General features: G+C 34.2%; 1 long non-coding RNA gene across 2 annotated transcripts; it reads right to left on the reverse strand.

Annotated features, from left to right (window-relative positions):
• Positions 1–8004: 8004 nt before the first annotated feature.
• On the reverse strand, positions 8005–22450 carry LOC106429547. 2 transcript variants are annotated; one of them, XR_001285815.3, is made up of 3 exons: positions 9039–9546; positions 8610–8795; positions 8005–8338 (listed from the first exon to the last, which is right to left on the reverse strand). It is a non-coding gene; the product is annotated as an uncharacterized LOC106429547 (long non-coding RNA). The 2 variants fall into 2 exon arrangements; XR_001285814.3 differs by lacking the exon at positions 8005–8338 and having other exon boundaries at positions 8424–8795; positions 9039–22450.
• Positions 22451–23558: the final 1108 nt, after the last annotated feature.

The following is a 23558-nucleotide window of genomic DNA, read 5'->3' on the forward strand; positions in this document are numbered from 1 at the left end:
AGAAGTCGTTTGCATTAATGTTTAATAAGCTTTCATTTTCTCTAAAACTATAAAGACTTTTTAATTTTTTTTGTTAATTCATGTATAGTAGTCAATATTGGGGGTACTGAATTAAATTTATAACATAATTGGTGATATTTATGAGGTTACAAACATTTATGCTTAGTAAAGTTTCTAGCTAATTGAGAAGACTTCCGTCGAAGTTTTCTACAATAGTTTTTATAAATTTGTTAAGTAACTTTAAGATATGTTTATTTAATTTTCAAAACTGTTATGTAACTTCAAGACTATCAAGTAACATGGTTTAATGTGTCTTCTTAGATCATAAGATATAATTTTTACTTATGTATCTAATGAAAGTGTTCTATCTTTGAACTTATGTAATGTTTTATCTTTTGTGAATTTGACTAAGTTTTCTTGAGAATTCTTCTCTCTTAGTTGTAATAAATTGGAATTGTTTTGTGTGTTATTGTGTTTTGCTATTAAATGCATCAATAATCCCCTATATATTATTTGAGAAGCATTACAACATCTTTTTGTAGCCACGTGTCATCACTGGAATGATTTTTAGAACCATTAGAGAAATATGTTGGTCCATCTAATTATATAATAAGATTTTTATTAAACTAACCATAAATTTATTATTAATGTTCTTTATAATTTCCTTAAATAAAAATTACAGAATTGCTTAATGCGGCTAAAGTATATATGACAATTAATGATTTTGAATAATAAAGATTTGATAAAAATTAGTGTATCTTCTATCGTATTTGTTTAATTTTAAACTATTAAAATAAATTAAACAACCACAATAACCATATAATAAAATTTTAGATTTTTTTTGTATATGTTATATTTAGATTTTTTTAAAATGACTATAAACTAATAAAACTGTTAAAAATCTCACATTCAAATTTTGTGATCCATAGTTTAGTTATATATGTAGTAGTTAATAACTTTTAATTATTCAATATATATTTATTATTTCAGAATATATAATAACATATAGTAAATAAAATTATTTTTATATATAATGTTTATCCCGTGGATCTTAACCTAGTGATATACTAAAGCTGAACCTTTCCTACTGTCAAGTTAACAGTGGTAATTGTAATATTTGAGATTCAATCCAGAAGACCAGTCTACACTTTGTTCTTTTGCGTTTTCAATTTAGCTAAAACTAAAAGTTGGCTTTTTAATTGAGTTGTGACGTGCAAGTAAAGTAAATGGTTTAAAATTCAATATTAGAGATACGCCGATCTAGGGTTTCTCATTGGATGTTCAAGCTCAACCAAACATTTATTCAAGCTCCTTAAAACACATTCTAGAACACGGATCACTCTTAGTAGAACAACCCACTGTTGTGGTGCTGTTCCCTTTGCGGTTTGACCTTTATACCTAAACTGTTGTTTGGAACAAGAACGATCACAAGCAATAGAGATCAAGTCCGATAGGTTCACCGAGCACTCTAGTATCTACTTTCGCTGACTAGAGATGCGCGGCTTGTTCATTCACTATCAAGCAACCTACTATACGGTTAATGAGTGGATTAAACCAAAGATCTAGCAGTAAGTGATCAGGTTAAAGCTGAAGAGCTGAGATGAACGAAGATACAATAGATTTGCTTATTTATGTTTAGCCTTGCGATTAACACCCTAGAACCCTAGACAAGATAGCTGACTACTCGGCCATAACACAAGATGAACAAGACCTGATAACTGAATAATACTGCATATAAGTTCAAAGATAAATCAATACGGTTCAGGATGATCTTCTCTGTCAAGAAGACGAGCCATCTCCCTTACAATAGCAAATATTCAAGAATAGGTCTAGGTCTCTTGCAAAACTAGCGTGGTCAATAAAAGATAGACAGGGGTCGCTTTTATATGGAGGCGCCCATAGACTTCAGAGTAGGAAATCGGAAATTAGGGCAAATCTTTGAAAGATATGGAAACTTCCATAAATATCGAGAGCAATCGTATGGCTGCTCCTGGTAGGATCGATCGTCAGACTGCTCCGCTGGATTGTTCTTCGGGAAGATCTCCAATTCTTGCTCCTTTCTTCATGCTTCTTCCTTTAGCTCTTCAGTCTTCTCCAGACCTGAAATTACTCTAGAAAGACTAGACTAACTCGATAAAACACTGAAAACAAGTTAGAAAGCACAAACACAATGATGTCAAAAACACCATATATCAATTCCCCCAGACTTAGCTCCTTGTTTGTTCTCGAACAAGGCAAGTATCAAGAACAGGGAAATAGTTTGAAAGGGTGGGAACTCTCCTAATTCTCAATAACCATACCTTAACCACGAATCTCTGAACCATATAAGCAACCGACTAGGACCACACACTTTTACCAGAATCTTCACTGATCGCTGTGCAAAGATCGGCTCCATACTCTACATCTCAAACCTGAAAAAGCACACTATCGAGACAGAACTCCCATACATTCATTTTAAAGTGGCGTGATCATCTTGTCACATGCATCATTCAGGGTAGACGGTCTAGGTGTGAACATGCGAACTTTATAGTGGAGTCAAAGAGTGTTTAGGGGCTACCAATTTTCTGTAGTGGATCCAGGATATCACGCAAAATAGCAAGAGAGGATGGATCCATTGATGTCCACAACCCCTTACTCATTCTGCTGACTTCTGGAGCTATCGCTCCGACTGTTCCCCTGCTCCCTGTTACTGGTACCAAGTATCCTTGTCCTTATTGCCTAGTGTTCTCATGATATCGAAAGGAGAGCTTTCATTTAGGTTCTTGATCAAGCATAAATTTTTCCTAGGCTAGCTCCAATTGAAATAGCTCGAGGGAGTTGACGTCCAACCAGCTGTTAACGTCTGCTCGTTTAAATCCTCCTTCTCCATCAGTGATCTCATATAGAAGAATATAATAATTTTATTATTTTTTATAACTGAGTAAGATGAGATCAACATGATGGTGTGACGGAGAAGGAGATGATGCATGGGATGATTGGTGCCGATGGCGATCCTGCTAATTCTCCCTTGATCCTTTCTGACTGTTCTGGAGCAGTTGTTCCGACTGCTTGAAATGACTGTTCTCCTTACTATGTGCGAACCTTTGCAACTATAACGAGTAAGAGGCCTGTCGATCCTTTCCTCTACAACATTTTTGCACATTTCTGCACATATGAAACTGAAAACAGAATGCATGAAGGAGGAATAAAGGCTTAGGTGCAATGTAGGAACTAGCTAAAAATGAGCAGCCACTCAGGATCAGCAAGATGGATGAAAATAGTAAGAAGTCCTGAGTGTAGGTCTCGTTTCCCTGATCTAATGCCCATAACAAGAGGAAATTGCAGTCAATATTAGGTTCAAGTTAGGTGGAGTTAAATCTACCCAATGTAACCTGATCGGCTAAAAAATTCTGGAGAGTCAAGTGAGGTAAGTCAGGATTGTTCCAGGTCCAACTGCGGGTCTTTCGTCACTGCTAAGGTCACTGAATAAGAAAGTCAAAGCACGAGGTGGTTGAAAAATCATCACAGAATAGGGTCCTAATTCCCACAAGAGTTTGGACTGGCTCGATGAAACACAAGGACTGACTCAAACATAAAAGCAAACCAAATTAAAGCAAATAAAAAGCAAGAAAAAATAAATCTGATGAAACACAATTGCCTCCCCCAGACTTACTTCACACCATCCCTGGTCGTGAAAATAAATCCGAGGTAGGCTAAAACAAACCAAATTAAAGCAAATAAAAAGCAAGAAAAAATAAATTGTCAACATGGATAACACAATGAGATAGGGTGATGTGGTGGAATCAGTCTGACTCCCCGCTCTCGGAGCGACCAGCTGTCCTCCGGTTCCTCTTTAGACGCTCTTCTGCTGCAGAACATCCAGCCGGTTCCTTGACCGGCCAATGTGATTGCTGCGGAGTCTGCTCATGCGGGAATGACTGGGGTTCCTGACCGCCGAAACAACCTCCCGTGATCGCCTTAAGGTTCCTCTTCTTGAGGCTGTTGTTCTTTCGCTTCGAATCAACCATCCAGCGGCGGTATATGGCAACGTCTGCGTCATCATCGAGTGGGCCTAAGTCATAGGCCGTGGCCTCATTCGGTGTGATGTCCTCTGGCTAATCCATCTCGTCATCCGGAGGTGGCGCTCGTGGATCGACGCAAAGGAACTCCGGGTCAGGTAGGAAACGGATGTTCTCTTTCGAGCTGAAGTTTGTGAGGTTGGGTTGAGGTAGCTTGAAGAACAGTACGTTCCCCTCCTTATCCGTGAATCTGTATGTGGTCTCGTCAGGCGTGAATTCTCATACGGCATGTAGAATTGTCGGCTGTAAAATCGTTTGTAATATTTTTCATAGTTGTAATAGCATAATTATCCTGCGTTAACAAAAAACATTTACATCATTTAGAAACGTTTATTATTACATGATATCAATTTTTTTCCCATCAAAATATTTTTTATAAAAATTTTAAATTATTATAAAGATCTACTGAACGAGAAGACTTACAAATAAGTCATCTCACACAGAGGATTATAATAGTAAACCTCAATACATGTTTTTTGTTTAGTCATAAGGAGGTTGTTGTAATTTCACTAGTGTTTTGGGTTACTTTTGCATTTGATTGAATTTAGGGTACACTTTTGTATTCAAACTTAAGTTTTGAGTCATTTTTGGCAATTTTTCCAAAGAAATATTTATTTTTATTTTAGCGTTTTAGAAAGTCTAGTTTGTTTAGTTTCCTTAGAAAAACTTAAACTTAATTTATAACATCTCGTCAATTGTAAGAATAAGGGAATTAAGTTTCTTTCTTTATTACCTATTCTCCATATTCTCTCTACAATCTCTTCATATTCTATATTGTTCTTTATTCTATTTAAGTTTTCCGCATAAATCGCAAAATCACTCTTTCCCGCCATTAAAGTAATTAATTTTAGTTATATTTATTTAATTATTATAACTAGTTCTCCATTAAGAATAATAATTATGTTATGTTTACTTTTTTTAATTAATAATATTCAAATGTTATTATAGAATAAAAAACAAACATTATTTAGCATTTAGATGTTCCATCTGTATGAAAATACTAGCTATAAAAACAAACAATATTTAGATGCAATATCTAGATATTGTGTTTAGATGGTACATCTAGATGTTGTATTTAGATGGTACATTAAGATTTTATATCAAATACAAAAACGAACATGACCTAAACTAATATTTTAATTTGGTATGTATTTTCTATAGAATGTATTGGAATAATAGTTCTAAAGACTTAATGTTTCAGCATTAGCAACGACCAAAGAGTTTTCTACCTTAAGAGTTTGATATATGTATGTTTTTTCTAAACATATATCAAACATACATGTATTTTCTATAGAAGGTATTGGAATAATAGTTCTATAGATTTAATCTGCTTGTGAAATGTACATAGTAGAAGAAGAATTAAAAATATAGCCATGCACTAATATGTGTGTCAATTTGGTATGAAAGTGGACAACTTTCTCCTTCTCCGTGCCTGAGGGTTCGTTAATACAAAAGTCGATGTTGTACTATGCTATATTTGTAAAATATATAGTACATAACAATCAATTAAAAGCAACACCATATCATGAGGAGGAAGAAGAGAATAAGGAGGATGAGGAAGATGAGGAGGAGGTGGAGGAGTAGACAAAAGAAAAGGCGGAGGGAGAGGTGAAAGATAAAAACCATGAGGCTTACGAGAAAGTACAATATGCAGAGTAGGTGTCATCAAGGTTGATGGAGGAGGAGAGGCCACCACAAGAAGTAGATGAGGAGATTTTTAATATTTGTGTCTCATTTGAAAATAAAATTTAAATATACTATATGTATGGGTAAAATAATATAGATTTAAAATCGTGTTTATAGAAGATTGTATAAAATTTATAAAATATATATTTCTTTTGAAAGTTTCAAAACATATTATAGGTAGAAAAAATCCATGTTTTTATTATGTAAAGCACAAAGTTCAGTAATTGTTTTCATAGAAATTGAAAGCAACTAAAAGTAGAAAGGAAAAACATATTTGTAAGATAAAAACAATAAAAAACATTTTAAGGGTAATATGACAATTAGTATTTTTTTTTTTTTAAATATGACAATTATTACACACATATCATAGCACTTTCCTTCCTATGTGTATACACTGTATTTTAATCGTACAGTGGATATGATCTGAAATTTCTCATAGACATGTATCAAACTGCACTGCCGAATTAGAAAATAAGAAATATCATTCTCTATAATATATTTACAAAGAGACAATGGTGTTCAGTTATTATATTTTTTTCCACCCCCAAGTTTCAACAAAGCTTATTCTATATATTCTATTTCATTTTTTAATATTATGTATAGAAAATTATATTTTTCATATTTTTAAATCAGAGTTTGTACTAATTAGTTTATATTTTAATTTGAAACTGCAGATTTGGTTGTCATGACAATACAAATAAATTAAAATTGGTTCAATATTTTAATTTGAAGATGTGTTGGTTAACACAATTGTTGTTTTTTTTTTTCCGCTTCTGTTTGTGTTACTCCCCATAACATGGAATCCAAATGTAAACGGAAAGAAATAATTATGGCCTGCGTACATGATTCTAGCTTGAAAGACGTCGCTTGAATTTTTATACAAACATACTAGGGTCGGTCCGCCCTATGGGCGAGATTTACTTGTGATCTAGGTTATTACTTTTTATGATTTTGTGGTTTGTGTGTTTAAGTTTGCATTTACAAAAAAATGTGTATGCTATACTATAAAAAAAGATCATATTACAACACATAAGTAGTATCAGAAAAAAATAATACCAATTTGAAACACTTATTAATAAATGATACAAAATATTTGTTTTAACATCAACTATTGTAGTTGGTGTTGTTACATAAACCATATGAAGCCAAGGTAGTACTACATTTTCTGATTAAGTAACACTCATTCATTTAACTAGGATTTTTAAAAATTATATTACTATGAATTTAATAATCCCTTATAGTCTATTACTATAATATAAAGTTATAAAAATAGATTCAGACCAATAGTTACTTTAAAATCATAATATGTAGATTTTGATGCTACAAAAGATAATGTATCTTCATGTTAATGAAATTTAAACCAATATATTTTTTGGTGAAGTTCATAAAGAACTTTTTGAAGCATATAAATATCTGTATCAGTTTGATTGACTCAAATTGACCAAACGTTTCCACGATTTTCCGTCCACGGATATTGAAAATCTCTCTTAGAGATTCTCGACAGTTTATATAACCAATAATAGATATGATCAGCACATATACAAAAAGTCTGATTAAAGAGTTTAAAACCTTAGTAGTTATAATTTTAAGCTTATATAGCTTTCTGAAGGTGATGGTGTATTTCTTTTTCTTTCTAATCACTTTCTATTTTTGTTACAAAATAAGCCTCTAAAATTATTCATAAACTTTAAGATGAATTCTACGAAGGCATGTATGGTAGTGGCGACTGTTGAGGGTTATTAAAGTATTCAAATACTAATTAGAAGTTCTCAGTGGTACTTTGTCGTCCATAACGTTAATAATAATGATATATAAGAAATAATATACACAAAAAAGTCGACTCATTAAAGTATTCAAAGAATTTTTTTTTGTTTCTTTGCATGGAAAATATTAATCTCAGCCAAATACGCAAACCTACTTTGACTTGGGTTTCATTACTATGACTATAATGTTGGACCATGTTGTAAGATTGGATATTAAGTTTCGTTTGGAGATTGGCTAGGCCCATTAGAGATATTATGCTACATGTTGAATTTTTTAATATTCGAATGGTTTGATTAATATTTTGTTTGCCGAGCAAACTGTGAGTTTTATATAATTTTGTTGCAACGTATTACTGTGTAATACTGTATTTGTATGGTTTTCTTTAAAGCAATTTCCATATGTTTTTATTTATTATATATACTTATTGGATAAGGTATTAATTGAAGAGGTTGAGAGTGAAAATTAAAAAAAAAACAAAGCATGCAACTCGTCGTAAAGTAAGGCTGTGGTTGTAACGTAAAAACTTGAAAAAGATAAGGAAATGCAAGAGTCATGTTACATGTGGGAGGAGTACAGCGGTGGTGTCACATAACAAAACGGTTGAATTTCTCTGTTTATAATAAAAATATTTTGGACATCTCTCAAGGATTTCATTCGTCCTGTAAATTTTTGAGGGCATGATTAATTAGCTACAAATTGCGTTCGTATTGTTCTTCTTGGACCAAGTAGTATTCATGTAAAGACCACCTTATTTTCCTCCAGCACTTTTCCAGTTCAGCCATGTCGTTGTGCCAGTGACGGCAGACCATATATCTCTTCCCCTTTTCAAACTTACATGTGCAAAGTAATAGCAAAGCATATGATAAACTGTACAAAAAAACACTTTGACACCAGCATCCTTTAATATTTTGGTACTGAATGAACACATCTAAAATAAAATAAGCACTTATGTATATAAACAGATTGAACAACGCAGACGTTTTAAGCTAACAAACACCATTTTAATATGTTTTACGGCATTAGACACACTCGTCTAACAGTACTAAAACTAATACAAAGTATCACAAGAAGAACAATACTATCTCAATGAAAAAGAGTTACCTTTGACATCCATTCAGTGTCTTCTTTCACTCCATTAATGTTGAGACAAAGCTAAAACATATATATATATATCCATGCGGTGTTAGAACAGAGCCTCTTCGATATGAATCAAACCGCACAATTCACTAATAGCTCGTGGCCATTCAGCTTCAGGAGTAGCAAGCTTCTCACATATCTCAACAGGAGCTGTGTAAATACTAAGTCTAGTCACAAAAATGCTACTTTCTCTTTTATAACCCTAAAACCCCACAAAAGAGAATGAGAATAGCAAAACTATTGACCAAACCGGCTTCATATTACTTACAATGTCACACACATCATCAAAAGCTTCAAACCTCACGATAAATAACATTGATTTGACCCACAAAAACACTCTATAAGAATTGAACCGGAGCTTCAAGTCAAACCCAGGAAAGAGAGAAATATTACCATCAACTGCATAGTTCATGAGCTCTCCCGCTTCCTGCCGCACGCACATTTGTTAACTTAGACATTTCTGCATAAAACACCACAACACAGCCGAGTTTGTCGCATCCGAGATGGTCATCTCCACATTCGGGCCTCCCAATATCGCAGGAGTATAGCCTCGACGGCGGATGAACACTTGCCGCCGGAATTCAGATCAGAAAAGAAAACTCTGGTATTAGCCATATTACAGTGAATTAGATAGAGCTGAGAGATATAAAGGGATTATGAGTTCAAGCAGAGCAATATTCACATCTATTTATACTGTTTACAGACCGCCTTTCACAAAGCATTGAAGATGAATTGTGGAGGGGTGAATCAATTCGATTTACCACACATCCATTAATTAAACTGTTTCAGATCGAAAGAAGAATCGTGAAAGTCCTAGTATCACCGCCGTATCGAAAAAGAAGAAGAAGAAGGATTTCGTTTTTTTTTTTTTGGTGAATTCGTATTATGGTTTTTGGTAAATCCATAAGACAATGTAAACACTAATTAATAAGCCCATCACGAAATCTTCCTGATTATAAAAAAGCCCAAAACGAATTCGTTTTAATGAAATGATGCGGAGCGAAGCGTGGACACGTGGCGTGATTGCATGAAGTGAGAGTAAAACACTCCTTTATATAATTAGATAGTTAGGTATTTCTCTCTTTGTATACGACGGTAGGAAAACTTCAAAAAAAAATTTCAACACTAGTTAATTATATTATAACACAAAAACTTTAAAGTCTAAAGCTCTGTAAACTTTTAGGGGGTGTTAGTGGGATATGAATTTGTAGTGATTGTTAAAATTCTCAAATTATATTTTTGTTGGTTGGTGGATTCTATCATTTTTACTAAAATCTAGTGTTATTAGTTTAATGATTGTTTAATGACTTACAAATTCTCTTATTATTCAAAAAGTTAGATTTTAATGATTCTAAGTTTCTGTCAAATTCAATGTTATTGGAAATTGAATTTTAGATAATTTTATTCATAGAACAAAACTTCAAAAATCTTGCATATTTCCTCTAGATTCTTAAAATCCTTGAACTAGAACATTTTCATAAACTTTTTAAATATTAAAAACTCTTTATAAGTCTTTAGAAATTTAACAAATTTCTTGACTTTTAGAATAAACCAATTCTATAAAAATTCTACTCCCACTAACCCCCCTCTAGTCGTATATACTTTACATATACTGAAGACATAATTACTTATGTTTGACAATATATAACTAAATTTTTATCAGCCATTTACTTCCCTTAATAAATTCATCACATATAGATAACAGAACATGCCTGCCATGTATAACGCCCATCACAATGTTAGTTTCAGTTGGAAATTTCAAAGATTCCAAAAATAGCTGTAACATAGTTTTGTTAAATAATAAAACAGCATTTCCCTCCAATATTAAAATTACAATAATATAAATAATAAATAGTGAGGTTGTTCCAGATTTTATCACACATTTGACTTCTAAAAACTATAGAAAACAAAATATGCAAGCCTTAAACAAATTCACTAACGTGCTTAGGTGTCGTTGTGAATTGGAAACATACCTTAAACACATCAAGTTTTCTCAAGTCTTTGTCCTAAAAACGCTTTCTTCAATACATCAAAAAAATGGCATGTCTCTGCATCAATTTTAAGAAGAAGCCCAAGAAACCAATACCAGTCGGCAATGGTCAAGAAAACACAGAGTTCCAGAGCGGAGAATCAACTAAAAAACAACCCCTTCGTCAAAGACAAACTGCTCCTAGAGCCAATATCCAGATCGTGGTGCAGCCTCATAAACTCCCACTTCCAGTTCCGATTTCTCACCCTCAAGAACAACAAAAGCTAATGCACCAACCAGAACCGATCTCAGGAAAACCATTTGAAGACGTTAAGGAGACGTACAGTCTTGGTCGCGAATTGGGTCGTGGCCAATTCGGTATTACGTATCTATGTACAGAGATCTCATCAGGCAAGAACTTCGCTTGTAAATCCATCTTAAAGAGAAAACTCATCAGAACTCAGGTAAGAGCCTAATAAACACCCAAAATCTAGTTAATTTGAGTAATTTTTTGGGAAATTATATTACAGGACAGAGAAGATGTAAGAAGAGAGATACAGATAATGCAGTATTTATCAGGGCAACCAAATATTGTGGAGATCAAAGGAGCTTATGAAGACAGACAAAGTGTGCATCTTGTTATGGAGCTTTGTGAAGGCGGTGAGCTCTTTGATAAGATTAGTAAAAGAGGACATTACTCAGAGAAAGCAGCCGCAGAGATCATAAGATGTGTGGTTAAAGTTGTAGAGATTTGCCATTTCATGGGTGTGATTCATCGCGATCTTAAACCCGAAAACTTCTTGTTATCTGGTAAAGATGAAGCTTCTGCAATGCTTAAGGCTACCGATTTTGGTGTTTCAGTGTTCATCGAAGAAGGTATGCATAACCAACATCAGCAATGGTCAAATCATAAATGGATAACACTAATTATTTCTTGCAAAGCAAGAAACTATCTTTATACTTTCTTGCAACCCAAGAATTGTTATACAGTATTTATTTTTCCTAGGGAAAGTGTACAAAGATATTGTAGGAAGTGCATATTATGTTGCACCAGAGGTTCTGAAGAGAAACTATGGCAAAGAAATTGATATTTGGAGCGCTGGAGTTATTCTCTACATACTTCTCTGTGGAACTCCTCCGTTTTGGGCCGGTACTCTTTAACCGGATCACTTGGTGTTGTTTTGTAATTTCTTATGTTTACTAATGTTGTTTTTTCTGTGTAGAGACTGATAAGGGGATATTTGAGGAGATCTTGAGAGGAGAGATTGATTTTGAGTCCAAACCGTGGCCGTCAATCTCTGAGAGTGCTAAAGATTTGGTGATGAACATGTTAAAGAGTGATCCCAAGAGTCGGTATACTGCTGCTCAAGTCCTAGGTAAGGTTACTAGTATACTCTGTTTGTTTCTGTTTAACGTTTGGAATTGAGGAAACTGAACCAACTCTTATTTTTCTTTATCTAGAACATCCATGGATACGAGAAGGTGGAGAAGCTTCTGATAAACCGATTGATAGTGCCATTTTGTCGCGGATGAAGCAATTTCGAGCTATGAACAAGCTTAAGAAGCTTGCATTGAAAGTAAGTATTCTCGAGGATTTGTTTAGTGGTGAATATTAGATCGGTTTGATTCATTGGTATAGTTTGGTTTCAGTTTATTGCACAAAATCTCAAAGAAGAGGAACTAAAGGGTCTCAAGACGATGTTTGAAAACATGGACACAGATAAAAGCGGTACAATCACGTACGATGAATTGAAAACTGGACTAGAAAAACTTGGTTCGAGGTTAACTGAAACCGAAGTTAAGCAGATCTTGGAAGATGTAAGGCATGCCATTCTCTAATTTTTCCTTGAATTGAACCAGTATGGATTACTTTGGTTAATGTATTTGTTTTAGGCTGATGTCGATGGGAATGGTACAATTGATTACATTGAGTTCATCTCAGCTACAATGAACCGGTACAGAGTTGAAAGGGAGGAGGATCTGTTTAAAGCTTTTCAACACTTCGATAAAGATAATAGTGGGTACGTTTGAAAACCGATATCGACCACATATATTCCAGAACTAAACAGGATCAATAACCAGCTAAATGTGTGCTGATAGATTTATTACAAGACAAGAATTAGAAATGGCTATGAAGGAATATAATATGGGAGATGATGCCATGATCATGGAGATTATCTCTGATGTTGATGCAGATAACGTAAGTTATATATTGTAATTAAAGTAGTAAATACAAACATAGTTTGATTAATTTAAAAATTGGCTTAGTGTTTTGGATCATGTTTGTTTTCATAAGGATGGAAGTATCAACTATCAAGAGTTTTGCAATATGATGAAGAGCTGCTCACAATCACATCAGACTAAATTGGTTCAATAAATTTGAAGACCAAAGACTCACAATTTTTCTTTGTTTTGCAATTCATATTAATGCATGTATTTCCAAAATGTAATTCCAAGGTTCCAATGTCACAATCTCCAACAATCCTTAATCCAGTAAACTCATATAAAACTCATCTAAGGCCCACATAAGATCCATGAAAGGCCAAATACACTTATTTAGGGTTTACACCCTCTCAAATATTGTTGTTCTTGGCAATTTTTTGTAATTTAAATTATGTGAGTCATACTCGATGAGTTGATTTGAAGAAGTTTTGAGATTGATCATCGAAATATGCTTGGTTTGTTTTCTTATGTTCTCTTTGATACTGCACGGAAAAAATCTACGGAGCTGCAGAAATGACTTAACTTTAGAGTTTCAAAATGTATATGATTTTTCCAATTCCTTCTCCTCTGCAAGTGCTGGTTCTAATGTTCACAAAGGTAATAACTTTATGGTCTTTTACCTAGTTGAATCACTTGGTTTTACTACAAAAAATCGCCGTAGATGGTGATGAAGAAGATTGAGTTTCTGGTGAATGATATGAATTGCATAGTAAAGGCTGTAGTCTCGAACCATTCAGTACTTGATTACAGTTTGGAGAAGAGGACTATTCCAAGGTGTAAATTAATCAAATATCTCATGTCCAAAGGGTTGCTTGGAACTGAACTTCCTACAAAGCCGGTCTTGGACAAAGCCTCATGAAACATTCGCCTATAACTCACAAAAATTTTGAAAAATAATTACATTGACATAGGCCCCCAATTTGCAAAGAAAAAAAATATATATATATAAACATTTACTAAACAGCTTACGACCGCCAAAATTTCAGGGTCAGCCCCTGCCGTTCAATTGGGTATGTTTTGTGTGTACCAATGAGATGTTTTCAGAAAGTCTATCTGCACCAGAGATCGTGTTTCCTAGATCTAAAGGATTGTCAAGTATTTAGCTTTTATTTATGAATAACTTGAAACTTGGACTTAAGTTATTGGTGCGTGAGTTGTTGATTGTCCTTCACCAAATATTGTGTTTCATAGATCATAAGGCTTGCCAATATATCTGATGCCTTAATTTTGAGGTAATATACGAGATGTGCATTCTGATTCTAAGCTTTAATAGTGATCTCAACCTGATTTGTATCTGACTTATAAAGCAATTTAAAAGCTGTAATTCTGAATCCATTTTCCGAGTTAGCAACATAGAAATGTAGAGATATGATAATGAAATTGCATCCCGAGAACGAATGATTGAGCTCTTAGATGGTGTCCAAATTTAGAGCTCTAAATCTTCATATGTGTTGTGGAAGGCCCCTTGGTCCAGTGGTATGACTGAGGGTTCATTAATGCTTATATACCAGGAAGTCTGATTTTCAATTCCCGGAGAAGACTGCAAACTATGCAGAATATTGGAAAAAAAACTTATAAGAGATCTTCGGTATGACGCAAGGCGGACCGCCAGGAATGAATCTCATAGGCCAACTCTGGGTGATGCAGTAAGGCAGGTAAAAGTTTTGGTTTTAGTAACGTCTATGTAACGTTTTTCATAGCTTTTAATAGCATAATGAACCAGTGTTAAAAAAAAATTCATGTCTGAATAGTTTGATCTTTTCTTCGAATTATGTTTGGGAAAAGGCTGGTGTGGATATATACTTTACTGGGGTTTTCATTGTTGATTTCCAGATTATATCATTCAATTACAAGTTTCACTTCCAGCCAAAAAAGAGTTATATGTTGCGATTCGTCAGGATTTGGTGATGGTAATCAAACAATATCGCAAAACTTAAACCAAGAAAATGATGTCATATACGAAAAAAATATATCACTTTTATGGATTATGGAAGCTGATAGAATCTTGGAAATATAACCACATGGAGTTGTGGAAGTTGCAAGAATTTTGGAAATATTCCTAATAGATTTATGGAAATCGGGGAATGCCCTAATCCAACTAGGTTAATGTAATAGACTCCTACTATATAAGAGGAGCTCAAATTTTCTCTTATCTCTCTCTCAAGCAAGTTGATTTGTAAGCTTAAGAGAGAGAGAGAGAGGTTCTATATCTTTGTTTTTAACATTATAGTAGATTGCCTCTTGCCAGGCCTCAGAGGCTTAGCCATTCTAGGTAAACTCTAAGTAAACAATTTCTAGTGTCAATCTTCTATATTTTCCAAGTTCTTCTTCTGATCTCCATTATTCTGCAAACTCATACTTAACTCACGTCGGCGAGTTTGTCAAAGAGTGTGTCAGCGATTTTGTGTGTTTGATTATGGTTCCAGGTCAAACTATTTTGCCACTGTGTGGTTGTTATTTCGACAAAGTGGTATCAGATCCTTGGTTGGTGTTGATCTCAATGGCGAATGCAAGAATTGAGGTGGAGCTATTTGATGGGAAAGGAGACTTCTCATTGTGGAAGAAGAGGATGCTAGTGCATCTGTCTATCCTTGGTTTAAAGGATGTATTAGAAGAGTCGATGTCAACTTATGCATAAGTGATTCAGAAGGATGAAGATGAAGATGTTTACAGGGAGCGGTTGGTAAAAGAGGAAGCTGAAAGGCTTGAAAGATCATAAAAAGCGATGAATCTGATCATTCTCAATGTTGGAGATCATATGTTAAGGAAGATCGAGTTGTATACGCCAGCTGCTTCTACATGATCTACACTGGATAGGTTATATCTTTCAAAGTCTCTACCAAATAGAATTCACTTACAGCACAAATTATATACCTTCAAGATGGTTGATACTTGGAGTATGGATGAGAATAACGATTACTTCTTGAAGATTTTCTCTTACCTGTCAAGGATGAATGTAACTGTGGGATTCGAGTTGGGTTCTCTCGGGGTTAGATAGTTCGGATCTGATGTATAGGAACCTAAAAATATCAAAATAACTGATGTATCTGAAACGGGTTCGGAATATTTGTTACGAAAAATAACTATGTTACCAGATTCAATCTTGAATTTTTTAATACAATTTATTATATAGCAACATCTAAAATATATAACACTAATCATAAAAAAATAAATATTAATTTATAAAAATAAAATAACCAATATTCGTACGTCCGTGCAGGCGAAGCTCTAGTTATCCATTATAGCTTTTATATAACAAACTCAAATATGATTATATGTGCTTAAAGCCTATATTTATTAACACTGGAGGGTTTTCTGGACTACGCCCGGATTTTTTCTATAATATTATAAAACTGAATTAAACTTGCGTATTTTTAATTTGAGATAGTAATTTCTACTGAAATTGTATTGTAACTATTTTTATTTTTTATATGTAAAGAAAAATAACTAATAAAAATTGTTGGGTTCGCTTATACATAAATTAAAGAATAATACATAATTTGGTGGGACAGGAATAAAAGGAGTAGGAAGAGGTTGAGCTTTTATTTTTTCTCTCTATGGCTTGGATTTGTCTTGATGGATTTGTTTTGTTGAAAACGTGAATTGCGCTCGAGTTCATTCCATTATTGACATGGTATTCGCTCTTTGTAGTGCATGACGTATTTGATTGAGCGGTCAAAGTTATTTAATTATGTTGAGATGTTATAGGTATTTCGTTTCGTATGAAATATATAGGTTTTCAAATATAATGGAGTTATATATTTAGAATTAAAAGTTACATATGTTTGAGCTATGGGGCTGCTACTTTAAATTTTGATTGTTTTTAATAGGACTAAGCTTACTTTTTTATTTTCAGTACCGTATAGTTGATAAAAATAAAAGCATTCAAAATAATTTGCTTTTTAACATATATACAATTTTTTTAAAAGAACATGTTAATTTAAATAAATTTGCTTTCATGAAAATGGTGTTTATGCGGAGGCGAATTCATTTAAACAAATGGCCTCTTACTCTCGGTGCTAATAAAACTAGTCAACAATGGTTTTTAAAATGATTAAACGAATCTTATAAGTATTGTTAAGTGGATTATTTGAAAACTGTATCTTCTCATGCATATTATATTTGTGACAAAATATTGCTTCTTTTCACTGATATGAAGTATAAAAAAACAGTAAAAACAGCGCATAGATAAAGCGCTTATCATATTATTAAGAGCAGATACTAAGCTTAAAACAAAAAAAAGCGAAAATCATAGATAAGATGGTGAACTTATTGAGGAAGAGGGATATAGATGTGATTGGACTTTTTCGAGATAGAGAGCCTGAAATTATTTTAAAATAAATTAGTGGACATAATTTAGAAATAGAAATCAATTTATCTAATTAATAGAATAGGTAGACGTACTTGGAAGTAGTGAGATATCCATCATCAGGGAAGGAGTTTTAACTTTGATTTATTGTGTTGGTAGATAGAATACTGAGTATCAGATAAATGTGAATTATTAGATAAATAAATATAAAAACATGTTGGATGAGATTCTGAATTTAAAATTTTACGTACCGTCATGGGAGCGAAGGCGGTTGAAGATTTCCTTGTAGACTATGTTCTTCACTTTTCGTGGGTGTGAATCTTCACCTTTGATGATTTTTAGTCCTGCTTTGCTTGTTACACGTGAGAGGGCCACATAGAGTTGACCATGTGCAAAGACCGGTCTAGGTAGATATAGGATAACCTCTTTTAAACTTTGCCCCTGGCTTTTGTTGATTGTCATTGCATAACACAATCTGATAGGAAATTGTCGTCGACGTAAAGTGAACGGCAGCTTTGTTTCATCATGCAAGAGAACAATTCTTGGGATCAAAACTTCATCTCCAATGTGTGAGTCAGTGACTATTTATGCTTTAAGCACTCGTTCCCCTATGTGGGTTAGGGTCATATGGGTACCATTACATAATCCTTTTTTTAATTTATGTTTCGCAGAAGCATGATTGGGGCCCCAACTTTGAGAGTGATCTTATGAGAAGGCAATCCTGGAAATTCCATGGAATTGAGATACTCAATCGCATATAATGTATTATTTTGATTGGATTGAGTATCCGAAATCTCAAAGCTATCGTAACTGTAGTAGTCTCTTGACTCCCCGTCAGTTTTGGAGATTGTATATGCATTGATTTCATGGACTGTATCATTTCGGGGTGTAAGTATAGTTCTATCAGTGTAAGAACTTTGGGAGGCTTTTATTTTGTTGACATCTCCATATGCGGCATCGACAACTTGTTAAAGAGTCATCCTTAGGCTCTTGGACCAATGAATTGTCGAGAATTATCATTTGTTCATGGTAGCCATCATCCTCATCTTCTTCTACCGATTCTAGACGACCTTCCCCGACCTTGAGAAGCCACTCAGAGAATTATTTCTTGTCCTGATTGACTAGCATATTTGTTTTTAAAGAGAACTTGTGGCAGCTATCTCATAGATATGAATGACTTACTGAAGTTAAGACAGTATCAGCTCTACTACCTTGTAAAATTACTGGTAAGATCTGGCTAAAATCACCACCTAACAAAACGGTCTTGCCGCCGAAATTTTGATCCTCTGCAGGTGGATTTTTCATAGACATTATGTCCTTCAACGTTTTGTCTAGTGCTTCAAAAGCATGCTTATGTGTCATAGGTGCTTCATCCCAAATTATGAGGTCCGTTTTTTCAATTAGTTCAGCCAGCATTGTACCTGGTTTGATGTTGCAGAGCTTGTCTGCAGAGAGCTTCAAAGGAATATTGAAGCGAGAATGAGCTGTCCTCCCGTTAGGTAGTAGTAATGCGCCTATTCCTGAAGAAGCAACCGGCAGAACGATTTGTTTTCTCGAGCGAAGTCTGGATATAATGGCTTGGTATAGGAATGTTTTCCCTGTGCCTCCTGCGCCATATACAAATAATAATTTCCATCCTTTTTATCAACCGAGTCTAAGACTGATTCGTAAATCGCACGCTGCCCAGCATTAAGTAAGTTGTACTGCGTGTCATGTCATAGTGTTTCCTCAGCAACATCGTAATCTATTTCTTGGTTCCACAAACTGTTCTCCAATTCTTTTAGCAAAACTTGTTTGATCTTTGGCATCTCTTTAATATCATCAAATGAGCGATCATGCATGCGCATCAACTTTTCCACTTCGATTAATGTGTATTGCTCAAGGGTCTCATCATCCAGTTCCAGATTTGTATGACCTAAGAGTCGTTGCCTCTTGTGAAGTATGTCCTCGCTCATTGATTTCCATAGTTTTTAGGGCCTGCAACGAAGCAATTGTTTAGGAATGTGACAAACATATCACGGAGTTGGAATGGGGTAGCCATTCTAGAACCCTCAGTCATACTCTCAAGCCATTCAACATCATTGTCCAAATAGCCTCTTGCGTGGCAAACTGATTTGAAGTCAGGGTATTTCACATTGTTAAAGGTTTTTAACTCGTCATAACTTCTAGGACCCTTAATCTTGTTTATGAGAATCCTTAGATAGTAACGATCACCAGCTGATGGATGGACGGCTACAATCCTCCCAATGGTTTTTCCTCTCTTGCGTTCGGACCAGACTTTGGTACTGTTGTTCCATACGAAATATTATGGTATTTGCACATAAGTTAATGTTTGCATTTCTGGTATTTGCACATAAGTTAATTTTTGTGCAAATTCTGACCTTCTGCATAAGACCATCCATTCAGTGAACATCATCTTCTCAATACCTGGCTTGCGGATCACACGGCCGAGGTTATCAGTTGATTTAATTGTGATGTTATGTTAACCTTCTAAGTGAACAATAAGCTTCTCAACTTATGGCTTTCTTTTGTGGATGTGGAATGCGAAAGTCCACCACATAGACTCACAAGCTGATAAATACCGAGCATCGACTTAATCTTTGATCTCATTCCGTTGCTTCATAACTCTTTCAGTTGGTTCGCCAGAAGCCACTGTGTCAGAGGCAGTTGCCGTATTTCCCCTTTCAATAACTGCGGATGCTCTATCAACACCTTTGGTTATATACTTGAATAAGTACTTAACTGCGCTTGTACGATTACACCATTCAATATTAATATGAGCTTTTTTACTTCTTTAGAAGCTTAATGTAATGAGGTACAATGAAAGTGTTGTTTAGAATCACCCCATCCTTTACCACATACGCATTTTCATTCCGGCGGCGACGATATAATACATATCCTGATTTGTCAATCGAACTATTGTCATTATACTGGCGAGGATACTTTTTCGTGCACACATTATTCTCCATACATGGTGACTTCCGATTAATGACACCATATGGACCATGGATCATGTGTTTTGTTACTAAATTGTAAGCCTCTGGATCTTCTTCTTTGTTTGGGAGCTCGGCTGAAATAATCTCATATACTTCCTCTGCACTTGGTGTTCTGGAAGAGCTTCCCAACCACAATAATATATGTGCATGAGGGAGCCCTCTTTTTTGAAACTCTATTATGTGGAGAGCTGCTGTGTATGGCTTGAAGAAAGTTCCTTTTTTGAAATCCTCGAGTAGCTGATCTAACTTCATTTTAAAGACTCGACATTCAATGTCTAGTCTATCATTAGGAGAGTCTCCACCATATATATCAAGATGATCTTTAATCTCTCTCCAGTTAGGATTGGCCGTCATTGTGATAAACAAATTTGAATTCCCATATTCTCTGCAAATAGCCATCGCATCATGGTATTTCTTAACTAAGTATCGGGGTCCACCGGTGAAACTTGGAGGCAGTATGAACCGTTGACCAATAATTTTAGCATCTGTGCCACCCTTGCTAACAGCATCGAGTACATTACTGTATAGTTCGGCTCTCAGGACATCTTGATTATTCCTCGCCCACCTTAACCGATCTTCTTCAATTGCCGTATAAACGTCCACAACATATTGATGGAGGAGACGGCCGGCTTTAATCAATTTCAATCCTTGAATTGGCGTATGGTTAGGAATTGCCTTGTTCTTGAAGTGCCTGTCTCAAGATGTAATGAGATCTCGGGGTGAAAACCATACTCACCATATGGAAACAGAAGAGGATATTGGAGGCTCATGAATAGAGGGTGATCATCACGTAGCTGCTGCAAAGTGTCAGATTGGAATTGAACCACTCTATCTCGTACTCCAATTGTTGATGATATATCCCCTACGATAAGGCCTGCGACTTCACTCGTACTTGGAAGATCGTATTCTTTCCCTTTCCCTTTATCTTGGAGCAACCTAATAGTAAACTCTTGACCACCGCTTTCGTAGTGATCACGTGCCCGTCGGAAATTCTTAGCTAAACAATTATTCTCGTCAATCATCTCGATGAGGTGCTCTAAGGTTGTCTCATCAAGATTGTCTTTGGTTGAGGTTTGCCCCATCGCATTTAACCGGTTTCTGACTTCGTTGCCTGTATGAAATATATAAAACTGGAGATATTCTGGGGGATGGCCTTGTCGTGGTATAATCGAGCCAATTATGTGGTGGGTTTGACCTTGGATCCGTATAGTGTAAGGACCAGGCGTATGCACCACACTATAATCCATTTTCATTCAAGCAGTACAATATTATAGACTCGGATAGTATCTCTAAACCACCCAGCATGAATAAGTTCTTCTAACATAGCTGGTGTTGCCTGAGCGGGGGTAGCTTTATTTGGCCATAGTTACAACAAATTATGAATGTTGGTTCGCCTGTTATGGAGTCCATACCAGTGCTCTCCGAAGTAATGCACCACATTTTGCGCATGCTACGATTATGTTCTCTTCAGCTTTAAATGTGGAGCCTTTATCTGAATTAAAATTTGTTTGAAATTGTTAACACATAGTGTGTTTAATATTTAGAGTTTATGGATTTTAAAATTTGTTAAGAATTTTTAATATTATTAATGACATTATCTTCTAATATACTGAGATTGTTAACACATAGTGTGTTTAATATTATTTTTAATGTCACTTAAAATTAATATTTAAATAATTTTGTGACAAAAGGGCTAACTTAAGCAAATAATTATATGCGTGTGTTAGACCATAACATTGACGTACCAAAAGATCTAACGAATAGCTAAAATATCATGAACACATTTTCATAGATAACAAAATATTAATACCACGTCCATGAACACATGTGTGTCTCAACTATCCACTAACATTTGAGGCTTATTTAAAATGTATGTAAGATCAAATGTGGCTACTTTTCGTTCATTAAAGGGTTTTTGATAGTATGTACCTTTTTCGTTGGAGTCCGTCGCAAGCCATGCGGTCGGATTGTAGCATCTGAATATATGCATAAACCATGAATATTAGAGTTATCAATACTATTAAAAGGGAAGGAGTTTTAATAAATCTAATTAAAAAAATTGTTTGGACTCTTTTATTAACTAATAATATTCTGGTCTTACTTTGATTTGGACAAACAATATGTTACCTTTAATTTCTCTAACAATCATTTAGTCAAAGCTTTTATTTATTGGACCCATATCTTTTTGTAAACGAAAAGATTATACCATATATATACTACCACATAAATTTGGTTCACGAAAATATAATATCACATACACTTTATTATACTCTTCTCTAAATATGTCTCATTAAATTCATAATTAAGATAAATTTAAAAATTATATATTATCTTAATTTTATTTTATTGATAAATAACAATTTAATATTTAAGATAAGCTTAAATTATCAAAAACCAAACAAATCTTTTTTTACTGCTCAACAAAAAACCTACAAATCTATACTATTAAATTAGTCAAAAACCTCTCAAATAAATCTTAAGTTTCACCAACTTAACAAATGTAACTTTTATAAATGCACAAAAATATAGTGAAATGTTAGATTTGGTCACTCGGATCTTCGGGTCAAATATAAATCGGTTTCTTTCAGATCCAAGTTCTTTGGGTCTTGGGCATTTATATCCAACTAGCTATTTGAATGATTTTTGTTCAGATCGGTTCCTTTTAGTTCCAGGTCAGTTTGAGTCAATAATTCAAGTATCTATAAAATTTACTATGTAATTTGGATACGTAATGAGTCTAGCTCGGTTCGAGTATTTCACACAAAAAGATTTAAAGAATCCGAAAAGTCAAAAAATCAAAACATGAAAATACCCAAAATAAAAAAAAAATACCAGAAATAACTAAATATCTAAAAGACCAAAATCTTACCCACAAACCAAAAATATCCAATATTTTAAATATATTTTGAAATTTTACCCAAAACATGAAATTATAACAGAAAATGCGAATCCAAATTTTACAATAATATTTTTATACTGAAAACATATATGAATTACTCAAATATACATAATATGAACAAAACATTCAGGGTACTTTAGGTACCCGACAGAGACCCACAGGTCCAAAAAAATCTAATAGGTAACTTTTTCCCAATCTCGAACCTCAACCTGTATTTCGTATTGGTTTGGTTCGTTTATCAAATTTAGGTAAAATGTTCATACTTAAGAAAGATTTACATAAGAGTGTATATAAAAAATCCCGAATAAACTTATACATAAGTTATATAATTTTAAACAAATTTATGTATTCGATATAATACGACTTTATAACATAATAATACACAATATACTCAAAATACTATCACATTTTCAACTTCGTATATAACCTATAAAACCCGCACTTTCGAAGCGCGGGTCAAAATCTAGTAAATTTATTAATCCTAAATGGGTTTGGTTGGTTATGATGATTACCCTGT

The sequence above is a fragment of the Brassica napus genome, chromosome A3 (genome assembly GCF_020379485.1).
Source record: "Brassica napus cultivar Da-Ae chromosome A3, Da-Ae, whole genome shotgun sequence".
NCBI classification, from domain to species: domain Eukaryota; kingdom Viridiplantae; phylum Streptophyta; class Magnoliopsida; order Brassicales; family Brassicaceae; genus Brassica; species Brassica napus.